Here is a 25,733-nt window from a genome sequence, read left to right on the forward strand (position 1 = left end):
CCATCTCTACTAAAAATACAAAAATTAACTGTGCCTGGTGGCGCACACCTGTGGCCCCAGCTATTAGGGAGACTGAGGTGGGAGGATCACTTGAACCTGGGAGGATTACTTGAACCTGGGATTGCAAGGATGCAGTGAGCTGTGATAGCCATTGCACTACAGCCTGGGAGACAGAGTGAGACCTTGTCTCAAAAAAAAAAAAAAAAAAAAAAAAAATCTTGCCACTTACTAACTATATGACCTCAGGGAAGTTAGCTAGGCTCTAGGTATTTCGGGTTCGTCGTATATAAAATGGGAGTTAGAAATAGCGCCTATTTCATAGGGTTATTATGAGGATTAAATGAGCTCATAGAGGAAAACTGCTTACAATAGTAATGACATATATTAACGAGCAATACATAACAGCTATCATTATTGATTCCAAGTCCAGTGGTTTTCCCACAGCATCATGACAAATGCTCCTACCCTCCACCCGCCAAGTCACCTTAGGCAGGAAAGAATGACCTAGCCAAAGGACAGCCCACTGGAGGGGTCATGAGAACCACTGCCCAGAGGAGGAGCCGCAAAGAACAGTGGGTCAAAGATCACAAAGGCAATGACATGCAAAAATTCCATCCTAGAATGGCTGTCCGTGACAACTCGGCCCATATTGATGGAGTCCTGAGGGAACTTCTAGGGGAAAGGATATCACATGAGACAGGAAGCAGGTCAGCTCCCCAGTGCCCAAATACTGACCATACACCAAAGAATAGCCCCTTAGCTTGAACAAGCTTTGAAGACCTGAAATGCTTACAGCCCATCCCCTGATAACCCAGTGCCCACAGTGATTACAGGGCGAGGTGAAGGGAGTTCCCATGGCAAGATGGCTGCTGGAAGGCACGTTGTCCCATCGGCCTTGAAGGCAAGACTGACCCCTTACCCCTCCGAGGCTCCTACACTTCCACACTCATTATCGCGCTGTAACCTGGCAGGGAGGGTGACTCAGGACAGCAGCTACCATCCCCTTTATGCAGGTGGGGAACTGAGGTCCAAAGAGGATAAATGGCTACTATTTGAGGTCACATAACTAGTCAGTATCCATTCCAGACTAGAATTCAGGACTTCTGAGTCTCAATCCAGTGATATTCTTCAGTATCTTAGTACGTCTTTTGCATCAGCATGTGCCTTCTTCAAGCACATGCATTTTCTTTCTTCTGAAATGTTTATTGTCTTCCCTGTGCTAGACTTGGTGCTAGGCACTAGGGGTTACAGAAATGATTAGGGCCTTACCACCCCCCTTGCACCTCCAGCAGGCACTGCAGCAGGTGAATGCACAGGACACACTCAGTAAGTGATTGCTGATATGAATCCAATCATCTCATTACTAATGTTCTGTTACAGATTTCAGTTCTTTCCCCAAAATGGCAATTTTTACATTTTTATAATGTTCTTTCTCTTCTGGTCTGAAAAAGAAGGCTGCATATTAAGCTAGCTGGTTGCAACTTGGCGTCTCCCGGGATTACAGGAGAACTGAGACCCCTTTATAAAATCAGGACCCTCAAAGAGATCAAAGTCTCCTCTAAAATGAGGGCTTGAATTATTCCTCCCATCAGCCCAGAGAAATGGCAAGAAAGCAGGATCTGAGTAAGGAAAAAAGGCTTCCGTGCAGACTTTAAAGCCTCTGGGTGTGACTGTGGAATCCACCATATACCACTGGTCTGGGGTCAAAACATGGGCCCAGAAGCTCCCACAGAAACTTTTCCAGGACCCAGGAAACACTTAGGGCCTTTGCAGAAGCATAATACTGCTCTGTGGAGCTATCTCTGCTACCCAAGATAGGTGGGGCTCTCCTGGGGCATGAGCCACTAAGCCCCCAAACCAGAAGACACAACAAATGGGAGAACTGGCTCCTCTAGAATGAACCTAGAGCAATCTGAAAGAGAACATTAGTATATTTTAAATGAAGATATAAAACATGAAACAGAAACCCTAAGGGAAGAACAGGACCCAAGGATGGAAGGGCAGGCTGAACTGAAAGAGAACTAAGAATTTCTAAAAGTAAAATGTATAGTCATTAAAATTATAAACTCTCGCCTGTAATCCTAGTACTTTGGGAGGCTGAGACAGGAGGACCACTTGAAAGTAGGAGTTTGGTTTCTTTTGAGACAGGGTCTTGTTCTGCCACCCAGGCTGAAGTGCAGTGGCACAATCTTGGTTCACTGCAGCCTCGACCTCCCTGGGCTCAAACCAATCCTACCACATCAGCCTCCGAGTAGCTGGGACTACAGGAGTGCACCACCATGTCTGGCTAATTTTTGTTATTTTTTTATTGTCATTTTTGGAGAGATGAGGTCTCACCATGTTGCCAAAGCTGGTCTCAAACTCCTGAGGCTCAAGCAATCCACCCGCCTTGGCCTCCCAAAGTGTTGGGCTTACATGCATGAGCCAGTGCACCTGGCCATTGAAGCCAGAAGTTTGAGACCATCCAAATATAAAAAATAAATAACCAGGCAAGGTGGCTCACACTGGTAGTCCCAGAAACTTGGGAGGCTGAGGCAGGAAGATCACTTGAGCCCTGGATTAGAGGCTGCAGTGTGCTATACTTGCGCCACTGCATTCCAGCCTGGGCAACAGAGCAAGTCCTATCACTTAAAATAATAATAATATAAAAAATTAGGCTGGGAGTGGTGGCTTACTGTAATCCCAGCACTCTGGGAGGCCGAGGCAGGCAGATTAAGACCAGCCTGGCCAACATGGTGAAACCCCATCTCTACAAAATGCAAAAATTAGCCAGGCATGGTGGCACACACCTATAACCCCAGCTACTCAGGAGGCTGAGGCAGGAGAGTCACTTAAATGCGGGAGGCGGCAGTTGCAGCGAGCCAAAATTACACCACTGCATGCTAGCCTGGGCGACAGAGCAAGATTCCATCTAAAAAAAAAAAAAAAATTAAAAATTAAAACTCAATGATGAAAAAAGTTCAACAAATGTAACACAGCTAAGCAACTGAAGCCAATATACCTGACTTAGCCTCCTCGTTCAGTGCCTGTCATTTGCTGGGCACTGTACTGGGCACAAAGGGCCAAGAGGAATAACATAGAGTCCCAGTTCCCAATCCCCTTCGAGATGCCCCAGCTCACAGGTGAAGAATTATATGAGCAAACACATTTCCCTGCAAGACAGCTGTAATAACGGCTACCATCTACGGGACCCTTGTGCTGGCTGCTTTTCTTACATTATCTCAGTTAAGTCAGTATGGTCAGTGCATAAGAGAAGGAAAGGTGGTGACTACAGTAGACCCCAGAATCTTCTGGTTTTCCCACCCACCGACCATTCCACTGAGCTATCCTGCATCCCCCAAGACCTCAGGAGAGAACAACTATAATGGAATGCCTGGGCACCCTTTTCACATTTCTACTCAAAAGGAAATTATTTAGATAGAAAACGACAATGAAATAGGCACACAGTATTGTTACACACAGGCCGAGTTTTTACAAAGGCAGAAGCCTTGACCAAAAATTCATGATTGGCTTTGAAAGGGGAAATGCCAACGTCCCCCAGAAACCACGGGTGGGCGCTGTCTTGACGCCCTTCTTCCTGTTCTGCCCACGGCTGATCCTCCCCGGCTGGATTCTGCGTAACTCCCACCACAGCTGGGGAAGTACTGACAGGCACACTTCTTTATCCCAAACCAGGCTCCAACCAGGATCCCACCACTGGGGGGACATACTTTTGTTTTCCTAACTCTGTGCACCTTCGCACTTCCTGACTTAGGGCAGTGAAGGAAGAGGAAACACCAAAAATATTACAAGACAAGCTTAGTTTGTGGCATTTCCAAGAGATGGGAGCTGAAGGGGCTGCCAGGGTGACCCCAGGCAGCAGATGCCCTCGGTCGCTTTGTAACTCAGCCCATCGGTGGCCAAGAGAGCTCATGTGCCTCTCCAAAGTGCTTAAGGTCTCAAGAAACCGTCTGTTTCTGGGGAGGATCTGGGACAGGAGCCCATTTTCTCTAAATAACTGAGAGGACTTCAGAAATCTGGTCTTAATTACCCCCTTGCAGCAACGTGGCTACACAGCACATCATGGTGTGTTTCCTTTACTCTCAAAAGATGGGGCCACCAGTGCGCCAGGCCCTCCAGTTGCTTCTGCCCCTAAGGACTCAGATGGGTCTGTCCTAATCGAACCACACACTCCCTCCTGACCTCTCTGGGAATGGCCTGCTCTGGGAACAGGGCTGGCTGAGGTTAGGGACCTGGCTGCAGCTTTGGAACAAGGTTTTAGCTGTACAAAAGGAACAACTGTAGGGATGTGTGCTGTGCTAGGAAATGAACTGGGGGCAGACTCTGAAGTCAGAGGACCCAGCCCACACCCTGCCCATCCCTTCCTGGAAGAGGACTTGAGGTGCGAGGCAGGGAGCTGATAGAGGGTCTGTATGGGTTGGTAAATTTAATTTTTTTCAAGAGGCCAGGTGAGAAATTAGTGTCCCTGGGTTGAAACTGAACAATCGGGCCGACAGCTGAAGAATGCACAGTGAAATGAATCCTCAACTCCAACTTTTTACGGAGACCGGGCACAGAGAAGAGCTCTGACGAAGGAGTGACTGTGAGGACACAGTGGACGCTGACTCCCACCCGTGCATCACTACAGCCACGGTAAGATATCCCTGACCTTCTCTTCCCCATGGGTTAGGAACCTCTCCCCAGAGCTCCCATAATACCCTCCTTTCCCAGGCTGCAAAGATATCCACATCTTAATCCCCAGGACCTGTGAATACATTAGGTCCCACAAGTTACATGGCAATGGAAAATGAAGGTTGCAGGTGGAATCAAGGTTGCTGAGCTGTTGACCTTAAAATAGGGAGAGTAGCCTAGATTATACAGGTGGCCCAGTGGAACACTTTAAGGGTCCTTCAAGGTGGAAGAAGATGCCAGAAGGGAGAATCAGAGAGATGGAAGCTTGAGAAGGATTAAGACCAACATTGCCGGCTTTGGAGGTGGAAGAGGGAAACCACAAGCCAAGATATGCAAGTAGCCTCCCGATACTGGAAAAGACAAGGAAACAAATTCTTCCCAGTGCTGCCAGGAGTAACACCCTCTGCTAACACCTTGATTTCAGCCCAGTGAGATCCATTCTAGACTTCTGACCTCCAGAACTGTAAGATAGTAAACTTGTATGAGGTAAACCACTAAGTTTGGGGTAATTTGTTACAGCAGCAATAAGAAACTAATACACTATCGTTATGCGTATCCTAATATAATGCAATTTTTATTTATACGTCTATCATCCCCATCAATAATAATAATAATAATAGCTAACATTTGTTGAATTTCCCCTTACTGTGAGCACTTATTTTCTGGTAAGGCCAGCACCAAGTGTTTCATTCACATAAGACACTAAAAAAAAAGGTAACTTCAATTGAACACACGATGAAGGTAAACACAGGGACTTAAGAGTAGGGGAGGGAGTTAAAAGCATCTTCGAGGAGATAAAGACACAGGTGCTTTTTAAAGATGAGTAGCAATTAGCCTGGGAGAGAGGAAGAGCATCCCCGGCAGGTGGAAGAACGTAAGCGGACACTCAGGGAAATGAAACACAGGGCATGTGCCGACAAGCACTCTGGCAGCTCCACAGCAGGCTGGTAATAATGTCTCTAGCCTGTCAGTCTCCTCGGAGGTCCAGGCCTCCTGCCTGCCTGAAATCTCCACAGGATGCCTCCTAGACATCTCAAATTTAGGATGGCTGATACAGAACTTGATTTTCTCCATCAGCATAATCCTCCTAGTCTTCCTGTCTCCCACAACAACGCCACCATACACTCAGCTGTTCAAGCCAGAACCCCAGGAGTCACCCCTGAGTCCTTCCCCTTGCCTCATTCCAATGTAATCTATCACCAGATCTCATCAATGCTATCTCCAAGATCTAAGTAGGCTCCGCCCACTTCTACCTCCATTGCTGCTGTCCAGTTCTAAGCCACCATCCTCTTTCCTCCTAAGTGGTCTTCCTGCTTCTACACTTTGCCCCCTATGATCCATCCACTTTTCATAAAAGCAGTCAAAGCAATCTCAAAAATGTCAATCAGGCTGGCCATGGTCACTCACCTGAGGTCAGGAGTTTCAGACCATCCTGATCAACATGGCGAAACCCTGTCTCTACTAAAAATATAAAAATTAGCCAGGTGTGGTGGCACATGCCTATCATCCCAGCTACTCAGGAGGCTGAGGCACGGGAATCACCTGAACCCAGGAGGCAGAGGTTGCAGTGAGCTGAGATCGTGCCACTGCACTCCAGACTGGGCAACAGAGCTAGACTCTGTGTCCAAAAAAAAAAAAAAAAAAAAAAAAAGAGTCAATCAGATATCACTGCTGAGCTTAAACTCATCCAAGCTTCCCTTTGTACTGGGTGGAGGGACTCTCCCCAGCATGGCTTAGAATTGGCTGTGTGATCTCGCCCCTGCTTCCCTCTCAAACCTCACCTTGCGCCATTCCCTCCATCTCTCCCTTACACTCTAGCCCTGCCTTCCCTCACTCCTTGGAATACACCAAGCTCTTTTGTGCATAGCCAACTTTGCACATTCCCATCCCTCTGCCTGGAATGCCCTCCCCTGCAATCTCTCTGCCTGGCCAGTTCCTTCTCCATTTTCCAATCTCAAAAAGGCTTTCCCTTCCAAAACTAGGACCAACTTTGTGCCACCAGCCCCTACTTCGGTCCCAGGTTTGTTTCCTTGACAACAAGGAATCACTCATTTGTTAGAGGTTGTTTCTTCTGCTTCTTCCTTGTTGCTCATCTCCTCCAGAGGAATGCAAGCTCCAGAAGGGCAGTGCCAGGTCTATTTCGTCCACCACTGTATCATCAGGACTCCACACAGAGCTTAGCATGGCGCAGGTGCTCAGTACATGGTTGTTCAATTGATTAATTAAAAGAGAAAGTGTGAGGCTGACATTGAAAGATGAGGCTGGAAATAGAAGGCCTTGAGAATAGGGTCCTATTCATCTTTGCACGACTGGCACCTCCCACAGGGAAGCCACTTAGCAAATGTTTCACTGAATGCATGAAAGAAAAACTCGATTCCAGATAAATCTGAGATGTGCTGTCCTTTCTGGGCAAGGCTCCCCAAGAAGTTTCTGCTCCTCCTTAGGACTTCTTAGGAGGTAACATGTCTAGGGCATACAGCAAGTGCTGAATAAATGGGGTGACTGTTACTATTGCTCATGTGGGGATCACTCATGCAGTCTGCTAGAAAAGACCTTCCGGAGCCCATGCCAGATACAGCAGTGGTTGGGTGAAGAAACGGGAGGGAAAAATTAGAACAAAGCAGCAGGATCCAAATACGGCTGAGACCTAGGTGGGGAAACGGCAGGAACGACACTGTCCTAGTTAAATGGGGTTCCCTTCTTTCCTCTAGACTTCAGCCACCTAGGTGCAGCATGGAGATGCCAGCTGGGACGTGAGTCTTCACAAGGGAGGGCTCAATCTAAATGCACACATTCATCTTTGGGCCTGCCAGGCTTGCACTGATTTTGCAAATCTGGCTCGCTGTGGCTGGTGAAGACTGGGGAGGTGTAGAGAATTTCAATTTCCCTCACCAAATGGCAAGCTTGCGAAAAGTCCTTTCTCTCCAACATTATCACATACTAAAAATGAAAAACCAGCCATTCAGAGCTCTCATGAGAAAAATAGATGGGCTGCTTAGCTCACAAGAAACAGGAGGGCTGAAAATCAAGTCTAGAGAACATCAGAGGGTACATTATGTGCTAAGATACTGCCCTTTTTTTGGACCTGGGAGTTTCTATTTTGCACAAAAGAATGGGATAGGGAAAGTAATTCCCTGTATAAGCCACTCATTTTATACTTCAAATCCATTTGGTAGCTGAATCTCCAAATCCATTTAGTGGCTCAACAGTGGGGGTTAGGTGATTTTTGTTTTTTTTAACTCCCTATCTCAAAATATGCAGTTTGAAATAAGTGCACATCTCAAAAATAGCAGCATTAACAGGACAGAAGAGAAGGCACTAAAGTGGTGAAGATTATGACGCAAAGAAGACATGTCTCCAAATCTGTTTCATGGCTAACAGACCAAAATCTAACACAGAAGGGGCATGGGACTGAGCCTGAAGAAGTGGAAACTACTTCTGGCCACGTGACCTTGGGCAAGTCAGGTCACCTTTCTGGGCCTTCTCAGAAGGGGCTGAATCAGTTGTTCTCAAAGATCTTTTTCTTTCGAAACTGTTCACTGGGTGTTTCCAGAAGACCCGCATTTTCTTAAAGCTATCTGGCAGCGCTACAATTGCAAAACAGAAAGGCTTTGGGGTGAAGGTTGCAATACAGATAACCCTGGCCTAAAAACCGATAAGCTTTTACAATCCCGAAACATTACTCAGCAATCCAGGTCCTGATGTCACCCCAGAATCAATCACGCCAAGATAATTTAACAGAGCAGACAGAGGAAAATGTGAGAGAAAGTTCTTTTTCTTTCCTGATGAGTACAGGTAAAGTTGAGGTCAAGTTAACGATGATGGTCTGCAGTTGACCATCCGTCTCCCTGAGCTACTGGAAAACCACATTATTAAAGGACACTGCTTTAGAAATGCCCAAGATGAACTCTTGGGATGTATCAAACCGCAGAAAACCGGACACCGGCAAGTTTCTTTTTTTTCTTTGAAACTTCATGTCGCTCTCAGAAAACGCAGCAGGTCCCAAAATGGTACAAGCGGAAAACACAAGCCACTTCACGGTCCGCCCAGGAGCAAACCCCAAGCTCCAAGTAGGACTCCCCCCACCCCCTTCCCTTTCGTTTCTCTTCTTTTGCTTTAAGCAAGTGGCCTGGGGCCTGCCAAGCAGCGCCGGGTCCGGGCAGGGGCCGGGGCCGGGGGCCGCGGAGAAGTTTCCGCGGCCGCGCCAGAGACAATGCCGGGAGGGCGCCCCATCCGCGGGGTCCGGGCCGCCAAGCATGTCGTCCCGGGCCCTGCCCCGGAGGGGGACGCGAAGCCCCCCAGGGCGGGCCCGGTGCCCGGACCCACTGCAGGGGCCCCCTCTCCCGAGCTGGACGCGCGGAGATCCCCCCACCGGGCGGCCTCGCCCGGCTCCGCAGAGCCTGGCCGCGCGTCCCGCACACGCCCCAGCCCAGGGCCGGCGCCCTCCCCGCGGAGAAGTACACCCCGCTGCGAGAGGAGCCGGGAGCCCGCCCGGCGCCCCGTCCCGGCGCCCCTCCTCGCGCGAGAGACTGGGCAGGGGGCGCCCGCGACTGTGGGCGACTCCGCCCGGCCCCGCCGAGCGCGTACGAGCTCCCCGCAACTCACCGGGACCTGGCGGGCCGCTGGGCATTATTCCATCGCGGGCTCGGCCGGGCGCTCGCGGCTCTCGGGTGGGAAAGCGAACTGCGACCGGGAAGCGCCGGCTGGGCGGGAGGCGCGGGCCCGGGGCTGCCCAGCGCAGAGTGCTCGCCCGCGGCGGCGGCCAGGCCAGGCGAGGCGCGGGAGCCGAGCGCGGCGCAGGAAGGGGCGGGCGACCATGTGCCGAGGGGGAGGAGGCCGCAGCGACGCGAGCGGCTCGCACGATCCTGCTCGGCGGCGGAGGGCGCGGGTTTCAGGAAATCCAAACACTTCGACAGGAAATCGGAATCCTGACTAAGCATTCCCGGCCCCGAGCCGCTCCGCGTCGGGGGCTCCCGCCTCGCTTAACCCTTGGCCCGCCGGCAGCCACGCGGGGGGCACAGGAGGGGCCCCAGACCTCGGCCGGGGTCGGGCGTCCTTCGCCTTCCGCCCCATACCCCGGCCGGCCGGCCTCCTCCCCGCCTGAGGTGGAAGGGGTGGGATTTATCCACAGAAAACCCTGGACGCGGAAGGTGCCTTTCTAAGGCCGGGACAGCGGCAAAGGACGTGCCTGCCTTCCATCTGCAGAGGATGGACCTGCACTGTCCTGGCCGTTACCCCTATTTTCAGTAAAGGAATGACTTCACCAGGCTGCCCCTTTCACCACTTCCTCTCTGCTCTTATAATTTCTTCATTTTTGCCCAGTGCCAAGGGAACAGGACCTTCCCAGTCAGGATAGTATAGGAACAGTATGGAGAGTAATCGTGTGGGCTGCAGGCTGTGTCCGGTTGGAATATGGCCTTTTTTCTACTCATGTTACCTTGAGTAACTCACTCAACTTTCCTGAGCCTCAGTTTCCTTAAATATGAAATGGATGTTAATTCCAACCTCATAGGTTTGATCTGGAAGCTGAATGTTTAGACAGGGACTGGCACATTGGAAACGCCCAAATAAATGATAGCCATGCTTGTCCTTATTATTACCATTAAAAGACATCAGAGAAAGGAGGATTTTAATTTGTGGGATGTATATTGTGCATATCTGTCTACTTGCAAAATCAGACAGTCGTCTTTCTTTAGAACTTCATTTCCCTCCTAATCATTGGGTGATTGTTTTTCTTTGCAGCATTTCAGAAACGGCTCTCTGCAGAGGAAATGGTTAGTGGCCGCGGCAGACCCCCTTCTGGTGAAATCTGAAACAGAAAACCTCACAAAATTTGGGATTTTGCTCCTAATCTGAGAGTCCGGGTATGGTGGGGAGTGGGGGTTGCTAAACAGTCTGGAGCGGATTTACAAAGTTTGGGAAAACCAAAATCAATCTCTGACTGGGCAGAGAGGCCGGGCAGCCAATGAGTGATTCATTGTGGTTTCCCACGGAAATGCCACATTTCGGGGGTGTCTACCTGGAGGATGCAGCTTGGTGGTTTTGCTGCAAGTGTTTCAGATTCCTTTGAAACCCAATCAGACTTTGAAGAGGGAACAACATGCTCATGAGTGAAAACAGAAGCCTGAAATGAACCTGCTGGGAACTGAAAGTTGGGTACCAGCTCGTTTACTCCAAGTAAGGAACAGATATCAGTTTTAGACCCAGCATTGTTCCTTTTCTGCAGTTCTCTTTCCGTGGCCAGAAGCAGTAGGACAAGCTCTGGGCTGGGCACCGGGAGTCCCAGGTCCTGCTCCAGGCGCTCTGTAGCTGCCGTCCCCTCTGCCTGGAAGAACCCTTGTATGGCTGTTCTTGGCACGCAGCTCACAGCCCAGAAGTCAGCTCCGCAGAAAGGTTTTCCCCAACCATGTGATCTACTTGTCTCTGGCACCTACACCCCACCTCCACCTCTCCCAAACATAGCGCATCCTGTTTGATTGCTGCATAGCCCTTGTCACTGTTTAATGTAGCCTACGTGATTGGTTGCTTATTTTTTATCTGCCCCCCCACTCTCCCCACTGCACGGGTAAACTGCGTTACAGTAGTACCCTTGCCTGTTTCCTTAGAACAGTGCTGGCCCATATGAGACCATCGATAAACACGTGTTGAATAAATGAAAGAAGCAAACAAACTAGAGTTGCAGATGGGACCTCCGCCTGAGGTCGGGTGGTTCACTCCCTCCCGCAGCTCCCTGTGGCTTCCTCTTTGGTGGAGAGATTCAAAAGGGAACACCCAGTGCGGTGGAAGGAGCACCAGATGGCTCTATTAGTGCTTCTGGAAAGTTAAAACTATAAGTAGGCCAGGCGCGGTTGCTCACACCTGTAATCCCAGCACATTGGGAGGCCGAGCGGGTGGATCACCTAAGGTCAGGAGTTTGAGACCAGTCTGGCCAACATGCTGAAACCCCATGTCTACTAAAAATACAAAAAATTGCCGGGCGTGGTGGTGGGCGCCCGTAATCCCAGCTTCTCCGGAGGCTGAGGCAGGAGAATCGCTTGAACCCGGGAGGTGGAGGTTGCAGTGAGCTGAGATCATGCCATTGCATCCCAGGCAGGGCGACAGAGTGAGACTCTCTCTCAAAAAAAAAAAAAAAAAAAAAAAAAAGCCTAAGTAATTAAGACTGTCAGATGAGGTAGCTCTAGTCTCATTAGTCCCAGTTAATTACTCCCTCCTTTGTGCTTCCTTAGCATTTCTGCTTAAAGAATATATTTATCATATTGTATACTCACTAGATGACTGCTCTCCTAAATCAGATGGAGGAAAGGAGTCCACATTTGTTGACCACTTGCTCTGAGTGGGTCCCTGAGCAAGGTGAACTTGAATTCATTTTAAGGCATCGGTTAAGTGCCTGTAATGTGCTAAATAAAATCTGGGCCCTACATGTGCAATGATGAAAAAGAACTATTCCTGCTAAGAAAGACAAAAAAGCTCTATCTAGTAAGCAGAGAGATAAGTACTCTTACAGAGTCATGTCCAGGGTATCCAGGGCTATTCAGAACATTGAGGGTGGAGTAGGGTGGAGATAAGTTGGAAAACGCTTCCAAGAAGTGGGTACTCTTGAACTAACTTTCAAGGAAGAGACGGGACCTATGTAGCTAGATAAGGGGGCACAGGCCTGCCAAGCAGAGTAACAAGTGTGAGTGTTAGTGATGCTCGGCTCCATGTCCTCTGGGCCCACCTCTGAGCTCACCAGCAGCTGCAATGAGCTGCCCTCTGTACAGAGGAACTGTCTATCCAAAGCAGGCACCCTTTCTCCTCTCTGCCAGGAGGCTTTCTCTAGGGCTGTGGGATCTTGCCTAGCCTGGAAGTTTCCAACAGCCCTGGGGCAGTCCTTAACCAAACAGCGGATGAATGTGTCAGCCTCCCCTTCCCTAAGGAAGAACAATTCTCAAATGCTCTCAAGGCAGTTCCTCAGAGGAATTCTCCAGTAGGAATGAGTCCAGTTGCCCCCAGCAGTCACTCCCTCATTAAGTCACTCTTTGAATTGGCTCTTCTCCCTTCCTTGCCTTACTTTCTCACTTTATTTGTTCTTGGGATCCCAAATAAAGTAACTGCACCCATCTTCTTGTCTCAAGGTATACTTCTGGGGAAACCCAATCCAGAGTAGCATTCATGCATATATTCACAGATACTGGCTGGGCACCCCCATGTGCCTGAGCAAAGACTGAGCATGAACACATAATATATGTGGGTAACTCTACCAGGTTCAGCATGATCTGAGAACATGATGCATGTTCAGACATGGAAAACAATGAGACTAGAAAGCCTTACACCATCTTACAGTTGAGGAAACAGAGGCAAAGGAGTGTTGAGTAACTTGCCCAAGGCCAAACACTAGTGAGTAGAGGAGTGTGTTAGTCCATTTTCAGGCTTCTGATAAAGACATACCTGAGACTGGGAAATTTACAAAAGAAAGACATTTAATTGGACTTACAGTTCCACACAGCTGGGGAAGCTCACAATCACGGCAGAAGACAAGGAGGGGCAAGTCACATCTTACATGGATGGCAGCAGGCAAAGAGAGAGAGAGTTTGTGCAGGGGAACTCATATGGGAATTCAAGATGAGATTTGGGTGGGGACACAGCCAAACCATATCAAGGAGCATTGGAGTCCAGGCTCTTCACCACCCTGCACTGTCTTTCTTGCCAGTTCAAGCTGTTGGGAGAGAGAATAATGAGAAGAAGAGAACCAGAAGGAGAATCAGGAGGCATGGGAAGAAATTGCTTTTAGAAGGAAGGAATGAGCAACACTCACAAATGTCACAGGAAATTTCATCAAGAAAGGACCCGAAAGCAAGTGTTCATTTCATTTGACAATGAGACAGCTGATAACTTTTACCAGAGCTGTCTCGATGGAGTGGAGGGATTGGAAGCCAGATTGCGGTGGGTTGAGGACTGAGTGGGAGACAGCAAGTGTGGACAACTCTTTTCAGAAATATAGCTGTCTAGCAAGTGGGAGGTAAGGGTAGAGGCTTCTTTAAAGATATGTGGGCAGGCAAGCATCTGGGTTGGTAGGTGAGGTTGAGAGGAAGGGATGGTTCATTGATAGAACAGGTACTGAGGATGAGAGGAGATGGGAACTAGGGTGGGTTGGGGGCATGAACCCTGGACTGGAAGAGGCCACGTTGTCTGCTGAAGGAGAGGGCTGAAGGGCAAGGTGAAGAACTCTAAAGTTCCACCATGAACATCCTGAAGTCACAGACCAGGAGCTAGGTGGGTATCTTGAGTTTAGACCTCTGAGTTTAATTCCTTATGAAAATCATGCTCTGGGCTAGGCGAGGTATCTCATGCCTGTAATCCCAACACTTTGGGAGACCCAAAGCAAGGGAATCATTTGAGCCCTGGAGTTTGAGACCAGCCTGGGCAAAATGGCAAGACCCCATCTCTACAAAAAAACTTAAAATTAGCCAGACATGGTAGTATGTGCTTCTAGTTCCAGCAACTTGGGAAGCTGAGGTGGGAGGATCGCTGGAGCCTGGAAATCAAGGCCTACGGTGAGCCATGATTGCATCCGTGCACTCCAGCCTTAGCAACAGAGAGAGGCCCTATCTCAAAAGAAAAAAAAATGCTCTGTATGATCAAATGTAGATGGATAAAAAGTGACTTCAGCCTAATGACTGGAAAAGAGATAGCATGAGAAGCTATTTTGGCCCAAGTAAGTTAGTGAAGTAGGAAGGCAAGGATGAGCAGGAGATACTTGGGAGATTCAACAAACGCAGTTTGTTGGCAGGTGGTGGGGCACACACAAGGAGGGGACAATGGTGCTCACCTGTAAGGAGGAGGAGGGTGGTATTTTTAACCACGACAAAGAGTGAGGGATGGGAAGGTTTTGAGGAGGAAGATAATGAGTTCCTGTTTGTGCTTTCTGCAGAGAAGGGAGTAGGTGGTGGGTAAGAATGCGAGGCTTTGCTAGGCTGGGGAGGGGGCTGGGCTTGAGTGGGGGTGGGCAGGAGGGAGGCAGAGGGACCTGCTCAGTTGGTGAGTGGGGGAGTTAGCATCTGAAAAGATAGCACCCTTCACTAGCTTCTCACAGTCTTGCATCATCTGGATTTTTCTAGTGCACAGTTTCTCATTCTTGGCAATATTAACATGTTGGACCGGATGATTCCTTGTTGTAGCCGGCTTCTGGTGCTTTGTAAGAGTAGCCGGCTTCTGGCGCTTTGTAAGATGTTCAGCAGCAGCCTCCCCTCGGGGAGGTTCGGCTTCTACCCACTGGATGCCAGCAGCAACTCTCCAGTTGGGAAAACCAAACACATCTCCAGGCATTAAAAAATGTTCTCTGGAAAGCAAAATTGCCCCCAGTTGAGACCTCTGTTCTCTCAGCTTTTCCTTATATCACTTGAAAATTGTTGATTAAAAGGTGAGTTGTTTGATAACCTTTTTTAGCAAAAGCACTTGTGTCCAGTTTGAAATCCTGGCTCCACCACTTCTCTGGTTCATAACCTTGAGTGACGTTCTTGCCTTCTCTTGGTTTCTTTCTTTCTTTTTTTTTTTTTAACCTGTAAAATGGAGTTTTTGAGAGGATTGAATGAAGTAATCCATGTAAAGCATCGGGCTCAGTACAGGGTGCCTGGTCAGTGTTCAATCATTGCTGGCTATCTTTATTAGTATTTTAGTGGTATTTAGGCACTGGTGATGTATCCAGACCACATTTGGAAATTTGGACCTGGAGATACAGACCTCACACATGTATCACAGACAAGAGGGCACACTCGAGGCTGTGGATATCTATACATGGTCTGGAGAGAAAGTAGACAGGAAGAAGAAGAGAGGCCATGTAGACGGGGAACTACGTATAGCTTTTCATCTAACCAGCATTAAGTGGCAGCCCTGACCTTTGGGCAGTGAGAAGCATGGCCACTGATTGTCTTCTTGTTGGATGAGAACGTTGATGCTGGAGTTAGTTGAGTGCACACCTTGGAGTCAGGTGCTATGCCCATGTTAATGCTCACAACAAGGCTATGAATTAGGCATTCTTTATTGTGCTCATTTTATAGATAAAGAAACTGACACATAGAGAAGTACGATGGTGAAGGAGGGTGAGTTCAGCAAGATAGGGTAGGAGAAAGGGCCTTTCACACAGAGAGGGGCCACATGAGGAAAGGCAGAGGCCCAGAACAACCTTGGAACAAAGAATGAGAGAGGTACAAAGTGTTGGAAGGCAAGACATGGGTGGCTTCCACTCTAGGGGCATCCCTGGCAATGCCATGTCCAGCCATATTGGAGCCCAAGGCAAAAGGGAAAGTCAGTCATACTGATTCTGTCTGTATTTATTTATTTATTTATTTGAGACAGAGTCCCGCTCTGTCGCCCAGGCTGGAGTGCAGTGGCGTGATCTTTGCTCACTGCAACCTCCACCTCCTGAGTTCAAGCGATTCTCTTGCCTCAGCCTCTCGAGTAGCTAGGATTATAGGCCCACACCACCATGCCTGGCTAATTTTTTTGTATTTTTTTAGTAGAGACAGGGTTTCGCCATGTTGGCCAGGCTGGTCTCGAACTCCCGACCTCAGGTGATCCGCCCACCTCTGCATCCCAAAGTGCTGGGATTACAGGTGTGAGCCACCACTGCACCCGGCCCTGATTCTGTCTTTATTTAAAATTTTAGTATTTTGTTCATCTTGGAACTTTGACATTCATTTTTCTTTTTTTAACAATTGCACTAAAATATTCTTTATCTTGACTGAATTTGTTGGCACTTACTTGGATGGACTGAACAGAATGCCAAACTCTTCTAGCCTTCTTGGACTTGCTGCTTACGAGGCAAATTCCAGCCTGGGTCACTCCCTTGTCCCTTAGCCAGGAGAAGACAAGGATCCTGATTCCAGCCTCACAGGACAAGAGCCAATGGAAGAGAGGTAATTCCGTGGAAAACTAAGGGCTTTCAGAAAGAGAAAATGGATCTGGGCACCTAAAACCTAACCAATCTGTCTACTACAAGAAGTTCTTCTTTGGGCCATCCAAAGATCCTTGATGCCGGGAAGAAAGCATTCTAGGGGTGTTGAGGAGAGGAAGAAAGGAAACAGTGGGAAGTGGGGTCAGCACATGGAACATACACAGCCAGGTAGTTAAGAACCTGTGCTATGTCATCATAGGAAAAATAAAAACAAAAGCAAAATAAAATAAAAGAACCTGTGCTGCAATGGAGAAGGCTGAGTTTTCGCTCCATCACCTACTAGCAGTGTCATTTTACCTAGTAATAATGGGGTAAGCCTCAGTTTCCTGGCTATAAAATGGGGATAAAAGTACCCATCTCATAAAGTTGTTGAGAGAATTAAATGAATTTAGTCATGTAAAAGTGCCTGAGCATAATAAGTATTCATCACTTTTTTCCTTTGTTGTTTTTTTTTATTTTTTATTTATTTGTTTTATTTATTTATTTTTTTGAGGCAAAATCTCACTCTGTTGCCTAGGCTGGAGTGCAGTGGCCTGATACTGACTCACTGCAGCCTCCACCTCCCAGGTTCAAGCAATTCTCCTGCCTCAGCCTCCTGAGTAGCTGAGATTACAGGTGCCTGCCACCACACCCAGCTACTTTTTTGTATTTTTAATAGAGACGGGGTTTTGAGAGGTGACAGCATGCTGGCAGTCCTCACAGCCCTTGCTCGCTCTTGGCTCCTGCTGCCTGGGCTCCCACTTTGGCGGCACTTGAGGAGCACTTCAGCCCACCGCTGCACTGTGGGAGCCCCTTTCTGGGCTGGCCAAGGCGGGAGGCGGCTCCCTCAGCTTGCAGGGAGGTGTGGAGGGAGAGGCACGGGCGGGAACCCGGGCTGCGTGCAGCCCTTGCGGGCCAGGTGGAGTTCCGGGTAGGCGTGGGCTTGGTGGGCCCTGCACTCGGAGCAGCCGGCTGGCCCTGCCGGCCCCGGGCAGTGAGGGGCTTAGCACCCAGGCCAGCGGCTACGGAGGGTGTACTGGGTCCCCCAGCAGTGCCAGCCCACTGGCGCCGCGCTCGATTTCTCGCCAGGCCTTAGCTGCCTTCCTGCGGGGCAGGCCTCGGGACTGCAGCCCGCCATGCCTGAGCCTTCCCCCGCCTCCGTGGGCTCCTGTGCGGCCTGAGCCTCCCCGACGAGCGCCACCCCCTGCTCCACGGCGCCCAGTCCCATTGACCACCCAAGGGCTGAGGAGTGCGAGCGCACAGCACGAGACTGGCGGGCAGCTCCACCTGCAGCCCCGGTGCGGGATCCACTGGGTGAAGCCAGCTGGGCTCCTGAGTCTGGTGGAGATGTGGAGAACCTTTATGTCTAGCTCAGGGATTGTAAATACACCAATCAGCACCCTGTGTCTAGCTCAGGGTCTGTGAATGCACCAGTCAACACTCTATATCTAGCTGCTCTGGTGAGGCCTTGGAGAACCTTTATGTTTAGCTCAAGGATTGTAAATACACCAATCGGCAATCTGTATCTAGCTCAGGGTTTGTGAACACACCAATCAGCACCCTGTGTCTAGCTCCAGGTTTGTGAATGCACCAATTGACACTCTGTATCTAGCTGCTCTGGTAGGGCCTTGGAGAACCTTTATGTCGATACTCTGTATCTAACTGATCTGATGGGGACGTGGAGAACCTTTATGTCTAGCTCAGGGATTGTAAACGTACCAATCAGTGCCCTGTCAAAACAGACCACTCGGCTCTACCAATCAGCAGGATGTGGGTGGGGCCAGATAAAAGAATAGAAGCAGGCTGCCTGAGCCAGCAGTGGCAACCCGCTGGGGTCCCCTTCCACACTGTGGAAACTTTGTTCTTTCGCTCTTTGCAATAAATCTTGCTACTGCTCACTCTTTGGGTCCACACTGCTTTTATGAGCTGTAACACTCACCGCGAAGGTCTGCAGCTTCACTCCCGAGGCCAGCGAGACCACGAGCCCACTGGGAGGAACAAACAACTCCAGATGCAACGCCTTAAGAACTGTAACACTCACCGTGAAGGTCTGCAGCTTCACTCCTGATCCAGCGAGACCACGAAGGAAGAAACTCCGAACACATCTGAACATCAGAAGGAACAAACTCCAGACATGCCACCTTAAGAGCTGTAACACTCACTGCGAGGGTCTGCGGCTTCATTCTTGAAGTCAATGAGACCAAGAACCCACCAATTCCAGACACAGTTTCACCATGTTGGCCAAGCTGGTCTCAAACTCCGGACCTTGGGTAATCCACCCACCTCAGCCTCCCAAAGTGTTGGGATTATGGGTGTGAGTCACTGTGCCTGGCCACTTTCTTCCTTTTTTAAGAACTATGGTATCAGTATTTAAAAATTTATTACTTTTCAAGCTGAGTAATGAAGGTGAGAGAGATGGAATAGTAACATGAGGCTTAGGAAGATCTCAGGGAAGGTTTGTTTTGTTTCTCTCCCAGTTGGGAGAGCAAGAGAAGGGTCCAGTGGAGAGGGAAAAACAGAGGCATGTGGTAAGCAGTCTCCGCTGAGTTGGGAATACCGTGTATATGCTCAAATTGAGCTCATCCATTCCAATTGAATGATTGGATCAGGTTTGCACACCCTGCTGGCAGTGTGGTCATAATAAAGCCAGGGTCTCTGAATGCCAGGGCAGTTTTTCTCCCTGAAAACCTGGCCACGGTACTATACCCAATCAGTGTAAATCCTGGAGTCACTCCTTGTGCCCAGGTCATAAGGATGTGAGATATGATGAGATCTTTCCCATTACACTGTTAATGAAGCCCCACTCAGCTAAAACACACTCTGAAGGGGCCCTGTAAAACACTGGCATTTCCTCTAGAGTTGCTGAATATCAGGGAAAATGCTTTCTGTTCTTAGATTATTAATTCTGAAAGCTTCATTTCCAGCTATAATGGACCTTGGTGATAAAAGGGTCAGACAAATGGGTCACAGCAACAATCTGTTAAAGTAAGGTCTGCTTTTTTTGTGTGTGGAATTAATAAGGGCCTCACCCTCTTCACCTGGGAACCCCAGGAGGTCCAAAGCAAGCCCTCCCTGACTTGGGGTGAAATCCCCCACTCCGTGTTTCAATAGAACCTTGGGATCAATGCTGACAAGCCTTGACCGCCATGCACAGTCTCTCCCCTATAGTTTCTGAGGGCAGAGATTCTCTTATTTGCCTCTGTATCCCCAGCATCTATCAGAGTACAAGGCACACAGTATGTCAACTCATGTCTCTTGAATGAACTTACATGCTTTACAAAACATCATCACAAACCAGCTGTTGGAAAAAAGAACCCTGTCATTTCCTGAATCAGCAAAGTTCAGAGCTGGCTTTTCCAGCAGGTATGTTGTTCTGAAACTGACCGAATAGTCTCATAGACAGTTTCTTCTGATAAACATTTGAAAGTTACCCTTCTGGTCTTAAACCTTGAAACTCACCAGATCCAGACAATGAGATGCCAGGCCCCTCATTCATCATGATTGCTTCCTTTCTCCTCCCGAGTTCCCGTTTTCTCATAGTTACATTTCTCCCTTCCCATATAAACCCCTAATTTTAGTCAGTTAGGGGGATGAATTTGAGACTGATCTCCCATCTCCTCCACTGCAGCACCTGATTGAAGCCTTCTTCCTTGACAGTACTCATCTCAGTCATTGGCTTTCTACGTGGCGAGCAGCAGGACCTACACCGAACCCCTGGTGTTTCAGTAACAGTTCAGGGTGGAAACAACCATGTGTGTTAACAACAGTAATGATGTTGACAATGTACAGTAACTAAAATTTGAGTACTTACTGTATGCCTGGCATTGTTCCAATGCTTCTAATGGCACTATGTGTGTTAATAACAGTAAAGACATTGGCAATGAACAATAACTAAAATTTGAGTACTCACTGTATGCCTGGCACTGTTCTAATGATTCTAATGGCACTTTCTACTGATTATCTCATTTAATCTCAAAATAAACCTATAAGGTAAGCTACTAATATGTACATTTTACAGACGAGGAAATTGAGGCTCAGAAAGGTTACACACAAGGTATTTGTCTTTGGCAATTGCCCCCAGGCTCTCTTGCTGCAAACTGAGCTCCAGGGGCCAAAATAAGGCATGGAGTTTGCCAACTTTAAATCTAAGGGATATTTTAGTGTATCTGAGCCATAGATTTATACTGTAAAATAACAGGTCCCTCTAGTCTGGGCCTACTGTTTCAGAAAAAGTGGAAAATACTTCCCCGGTGGTTTTGTAAATAGTCCTTAATTGAACTCAGCATTGGTATCATTACCACCAAGTTCTGCAATTAACCAGCCTGAAGATTGCTTGCTAGGTTGCAGCTACAGAGATATTTACATATCCATGTTTTTACTGTAGGCAAGACTTCCAGCATGTAAATTGCTTATCTAGCCATAATCATAGCTGCTAGGAAGCTGCCTGGGGCCATTTCAGGGGAATGAGGAAGGGAAAGGATTCCCCTAAAGCCAGCTGTTGCTACCTCAGAATAACAACACTAACAATCAGGAACTAACATATGCACAGTCCTTTAAAAATTACAAAACACATTCTCATACAGTGACTTGCATCCGTTTTTAATTTCTTTAATAGTAGGGAGGAGAAGACTGCTGTGAGGGTCATTATTTTAAAGAAGAATCCCCAAAGCCCTGTTTCCTCCAGGGCAATATTGTTGTCTTTCATTCAATAAATATTCAGTGAGCACCAACTATGTGCAAGGAACTGTACTAAGTGCTGGAACGTAATGGTGAACACAATAGACACTGTCCCTGGGCTCATGAAACTTACAGTTTAAGTGGGGAGAAAGACCTTAAGCAAATCATGTATACAAATAAATATAAAATTATAACTACTGCAGTGCCACCAGAGAAGTAAAAATTGCAGTGGGATCCTGAAATAGAGGGATTTAATCAAGATCAGGAAAAACTTTTCTGAGCTATGATATTAGGAGTTAACTAGGCAAAGAAAGAAAAAAGAGTGTTTCATGAACAGGCAACAGCATGTGTAAAGGCTCTAGAACCAAACCAACAGCATGTGTAAAGAACCAACACATGTCTAGAACTAAGAGCATGTGTAAAGGCTCTAGAACCAAAGGGAGTTATCATTTCTGCCAAATGACCAACCTATTTTCTGCCATATTCTATTGGCTGAGGCCTTTTTTGAAAAGGATCATTAGACCCAGCACTTTGGGAGGCCAAGGCGGGCGGATCACGAGGTCAGGAGATCGAGACCATCCTGGCTAACATGGTGAAACCCCGTCTCTACTAAAAATACAAAAAATTAGCCGGGCGTGGTGGCGGGCGCCTGTAGTCCCAGCTACTCGGAGAGGCTGAGGCAGGAGAATGGTGTGAACCCAGGAGGTGGAGCTTGCAGTGAGCCGAGATCACGCCACTGCACTCCAGCCTGGGTGACAGAGCAAGACTCTGTCTCAAAAAAAAAAAAAAAAAAAAAAGGGATCATTAGAATATAGAATCTTAGAGATGGAAGGGATTTTTCAGGGTGCTGTAGTCCAGGTAACAAACAGTAGGTGCATAGCTGATGTTTGAATGAATGGAGTGTCAAAGGGGGTGTATTAGTTAGTTTTTGCTGAATAACAAACTATCCCCAAACTAAGTGGCTTAAACAACCACCCAGACCTTCATTCTGTGGATTGGTGATTTGGGTGGAATCAGCTGGGTAGCTTTCACCTGATCTAAACTGGGTTTATTTATATACTTGTGGACATTTCCCAGGTCAGCCAAAATGGTGTATCACTGTTTTCTGTGATTGCTAATCTTCCAGCAGGTTAGACCAGGTTTGTTGACACAGCAGCAGGGTTCTGAGAGAAGCAAAAGAGGTTGCTAGGCCTTTTATAGCCTCAGGTTCAGGACTCTCACAACCTCATTTCTGCCATATTCTGTTGGCTGAGGTTTTTTTTTTTTAAATGATCAATAGAATATAGAATCTGAGAGATGGAAGGGATTTTTCAGGGCACTGTAGTCCAGGTAACAAACAGTAGGTGCACAGCTGAATGAATGGAAAGATGAATACACCACACACACCCATCTTCAGCAGTTCCAGCCCATGGAATATTGCGCTAATGGGCTGGAACTGGTTTCTCTACCTTGAGTTTATTTTTAACTTCACATCCTTGCCCCCATCCACAGTGAGGTCAGAGAGGTGTATCTAAAATGCCAACCTCACCTTACAACCTTCAATGTTTCCCCAGTGCCTGCCAAGCCTATTTGTCATCAAAATCACCAGGATAGGCTGTTTTAAATACTGACTTTGTGCTAGGCTCAGTGGCTTAGGCCTGTAATCCCAGCACTTTGAGAGGCCGAGTTGGGAGGGTCACTTGAGGCCAGGAGTTCAAGACCAGCCTGGGCAACATAGCAAGATGCTGTCTCTACAAAAAAATTAAAAATACAGACTCCTGTCCTCCATCCTAGATTCACTGAATCAGAATTTTTGGGATCAATATTTGTAAAAGCTGTCCCAAGGAGTTAGATCCAGCAACTGATCCAGCTTTTGGGTACCAGGGGGCTGCCAGGCAGTCAGATTCAAGTTTTGCAAAGAAGGTTTTCTAGCATTATTGATCTCATCAGCTCAGACACTTGCCTTCTTAAAAAAAAACTCATACTCCTCCATCTGCACTACCCCCAGAACTGATGTTTTCCTTCACTGTGAACCCAATATATCCTGTAGAGACTTTAAAAAATCATATTGTTATTCAAAATGCATTATTAAAACTGGTATACATATTTGCCACACTCCCACTCCCCGCCCCAGCCCTTTTCCCACTCCAAGTAGATTGTCAGGTCCTTGAGGGTCATATTCATCATATTAACTTCAGTGCTTACTGGAGGTCTCAGTGCAAAATTGATCTAATGAACCCAAGTGTTCACTGAGGGATGAATGGATAAACAAAATGTGGTATGTACACAAAATGCAATATTATTCAGCCTTAAAAAGGAAGGAAATTCTAACACGTAGCTCAATAGAAAAGACCCTTGAGAACATTACGCTAAGTGAAAAAAGCCAGCCATGAAAAAGATAAATACTCTATGATTCCACTTATATGAGGTACTTTGAGCAGTCAAATTCAGAGATAGAAAGTAGAATGGTGGTTGATAGGGGCTGGGAGGAAAGGGAATAAGGTTGTTTAATGGGTACAGAGTTTCAGTTTTGCAAGATGAAAATAATTCTGGAGATGGATGGTGGTGATGGTTGTACAACAACATGAATGTCCTTAATACCACAACTTTTAGGTACATTTAAATATGCTGAGGATGGTCAATTTTATGTTATGTGTATTTTACCACAATTAAATTTTTTTTTTCAAGTTGAACTGCTGAAAGTGTAGATGGCCACCAGGCAGTTATTGAAGGCCTCCAGGCTTGGGATATTTCCTGACCAATGACTTTGCCAGAGACCAGCTCATGAGTTTGATTATAACTTCGATTCTTTAAGATAATGGCTCTGCACTTATTCCATGAGCCACTGATGAGTGCCAGTCAGCTGCGGTTAGGCCAGCGCTGCTAGCTGCCAGCTGTCTCTGCCTGGCTCCTGAGGCTTGGCCCCTCTCCCGTTTTCTGTTCCAGTCCTGTTGTGGTCTCGGCACTGTTCTTGCTTGCAGACTTGGTGTAGCTCTGCCTCGGTGGCTGTCTCTGTTCCCAGCTTCCCACAGCTCATTGACCCTGCCCCAGGCAGACCTGGGGGACTCAACCCCAGCTCATGTCAGCCTCCTTGGAAGAAGAAACCAGATACAAAATTCTGTTCCTTTCTTTTCTCTCTCTTTCTTTTTCTCTTTCTTTCTTTCTTTTTCTTTCTTTCTTTCTTTTTCTTTTCTCTCTCTCTCTTTCTTTCTTTCTGTCTTTCTTTTCTTTCTTTCTTCCTTCCTTTTTTTTTTTCTTTTTTTAATCAAAGTCTCACTCTGTCACCCAGGCTGGAGTGCAGTGGTGCAATCTTGGCTCACTGCAACCTCCACCCCTGGGGTTCAAGCAATTCTCCTGCCTCAGCCTCCAAAGTAGCTGGGATTACAGGAGCACACCATCACACCCAGCTAATTTTTGTATTTTTAGTAGAGACAACGTTTTACCACATTGGCCAGTCTGGTCTCGAACTCCTGACCTCAGGTGATCTGCCTGCCTCGGCCTCCCAAAGTGCTGGGATTACAGGTGTGAGCCACTGCGCCTGGTCGCTAATTTTTATGTTTATTGTTTCCCCACCAGAATGTAGGCTCCACACGGGCAGGGATTTTTGTCTTTTTTGTTTCATTTTGTTCACTGAGGTACCCTAAGCACCAAGAACAGTGCCTGTCACATAGTTGGTACTCAGTAAATATTTATTGGATCCATAAACCCGTGATGAGTACAGGAATGGATGGAACGCTTGTCACCTGCTTGCTGGGTACCATTTTTCACTTAGCAATCATTGGAGGCACCATGAAAGTCCATTCTACATATGAGGAAACTGAGGCACAGAGAGGAGTAATAATTTTTCCATGATTCAAAGAAAAGCCTGGGTCAGAGACTACATACAGAGAAAATAGCAAATCTAATAGGAAAGGAAAATCAGCTTTCAATGTCAGAAAAAAAAGAGACTCACCTGCTTATCTTTTTTTAGCATTTACCCTTGTTCAACTTACAGTTAAGAAAAAAAACCCAACTTCATGTTTTCCAGCAATATCACTGCTGGATTTTGTCAATCTTTTCCTAACTGAAACATAGTTGGTAGGTGATGGAAAGGGATAGTAAAAGACTGGGGCAAAGGGTGAGTAATGGGTTGCATGAACTGCTTGCTAGGGTTTATCACAAAATATAATTCCTCATTCACTTAAAAAAGTATCTTGTTGTTTCCAGATAAATACCATGAAGGTGATTCATTTTGTTAGGAAAGAATTTTTTTCTTTGATTTCCTGGGGATCACAGGAGACTGGGATTTATTCCTGGTTTTAACGTTTTAACATGATCTTTCTGTTTAAGTCACTTCTCCTGTTGGGTCTCAGCCTTATCATCTGAACAGAATGGGACGGGAGGAGGGCACGGGAAATCTGCTAGATGACTTCCCGGGTGTCAGAGCTATGTGTGCGTGACAGTCACATTTTTTGCTTAGTTTGTGTGTTAGACATCAAAAATAGCAAAGAATTCT

At 47.4% G+C, this 25,733-nt stretch overlaps 1 protein-coding gene and 1 long non-coding RNA gene across 10 annotated transcripts in view; one reads left to right on the forward strand and one right to left on the reverse strand.

The window, feature by feature from the left end:
* ASAP1 (ArfGAP with SH3 domain, ankyrin repeat and PH domain 1) overlaps nucleotides 1-9,889 on the reverse strand; it is a 395,575-nt gene extending 385,686 nt beyond the window's left edge. Inside the window, exon 1 of one of the 6 annotated variants that reach the window (XM_055287244.2) lies at nucleotides 9,277-9,889. The gene's annotated coding sequence lies outside the window, so the exon portion shown is untranslated. The remainder of the gene's footprint in view (nucleotides 1-9,276) is intronic. The other 5 variants (XM_055287246.2, XM_055287247.2, XM_063642988.1 and 2 more) reach the window with 5 other exon arrangements.
* On the forward strand, nucleotides 557-20,369 carry LOC129486824 (uncharacterized). 4 transcript variants are annotated; one of them, XR_010121781.1, is made up of 4 exons: nucleotides 557-707; nucleotides 4,442-4,632; nucleotides 10,414-10,445; nucleotides 13,361-13,420. It is a non-coding gene; the product is annotated as an uncharacterized lncRNA (long non-coding RNA). The 4 variants fall into 4 exon arrangements; XR_010121780.1 differs by lacking the exons at nucleotides 10,414-10,445; nucleotides 13,361-13,420 and adding an exon at nucleotides 20,211-20,369; XR_008659108.2 differs by lacking the exon at nucleotides 13,361-13,420 and having other exon boundaries at nucleotides 10,414-11,277.
* The last annotated feature ends 5,364 nt before the right edge of the window (nucleotides 20,370-25,733 follow it).

The sequence above is a fragment of the Symphalangus syndactylus genome, chromosome 7 (assembly GCF_028878055.3).
Source record: "Symphalangus syndactylus isolate Jambi chromosome 7, NHGRI_mSymSyn1-v2.1_pri, whole genome shotgun sequence".
Classification (NCBI taxonomy): domain Eukaryota; kingdom Metazoa; phylum Chordata; class Mammalia; order Primates; family Hylobatidae; genus Symphalangus; species Symphalangus syndactylus.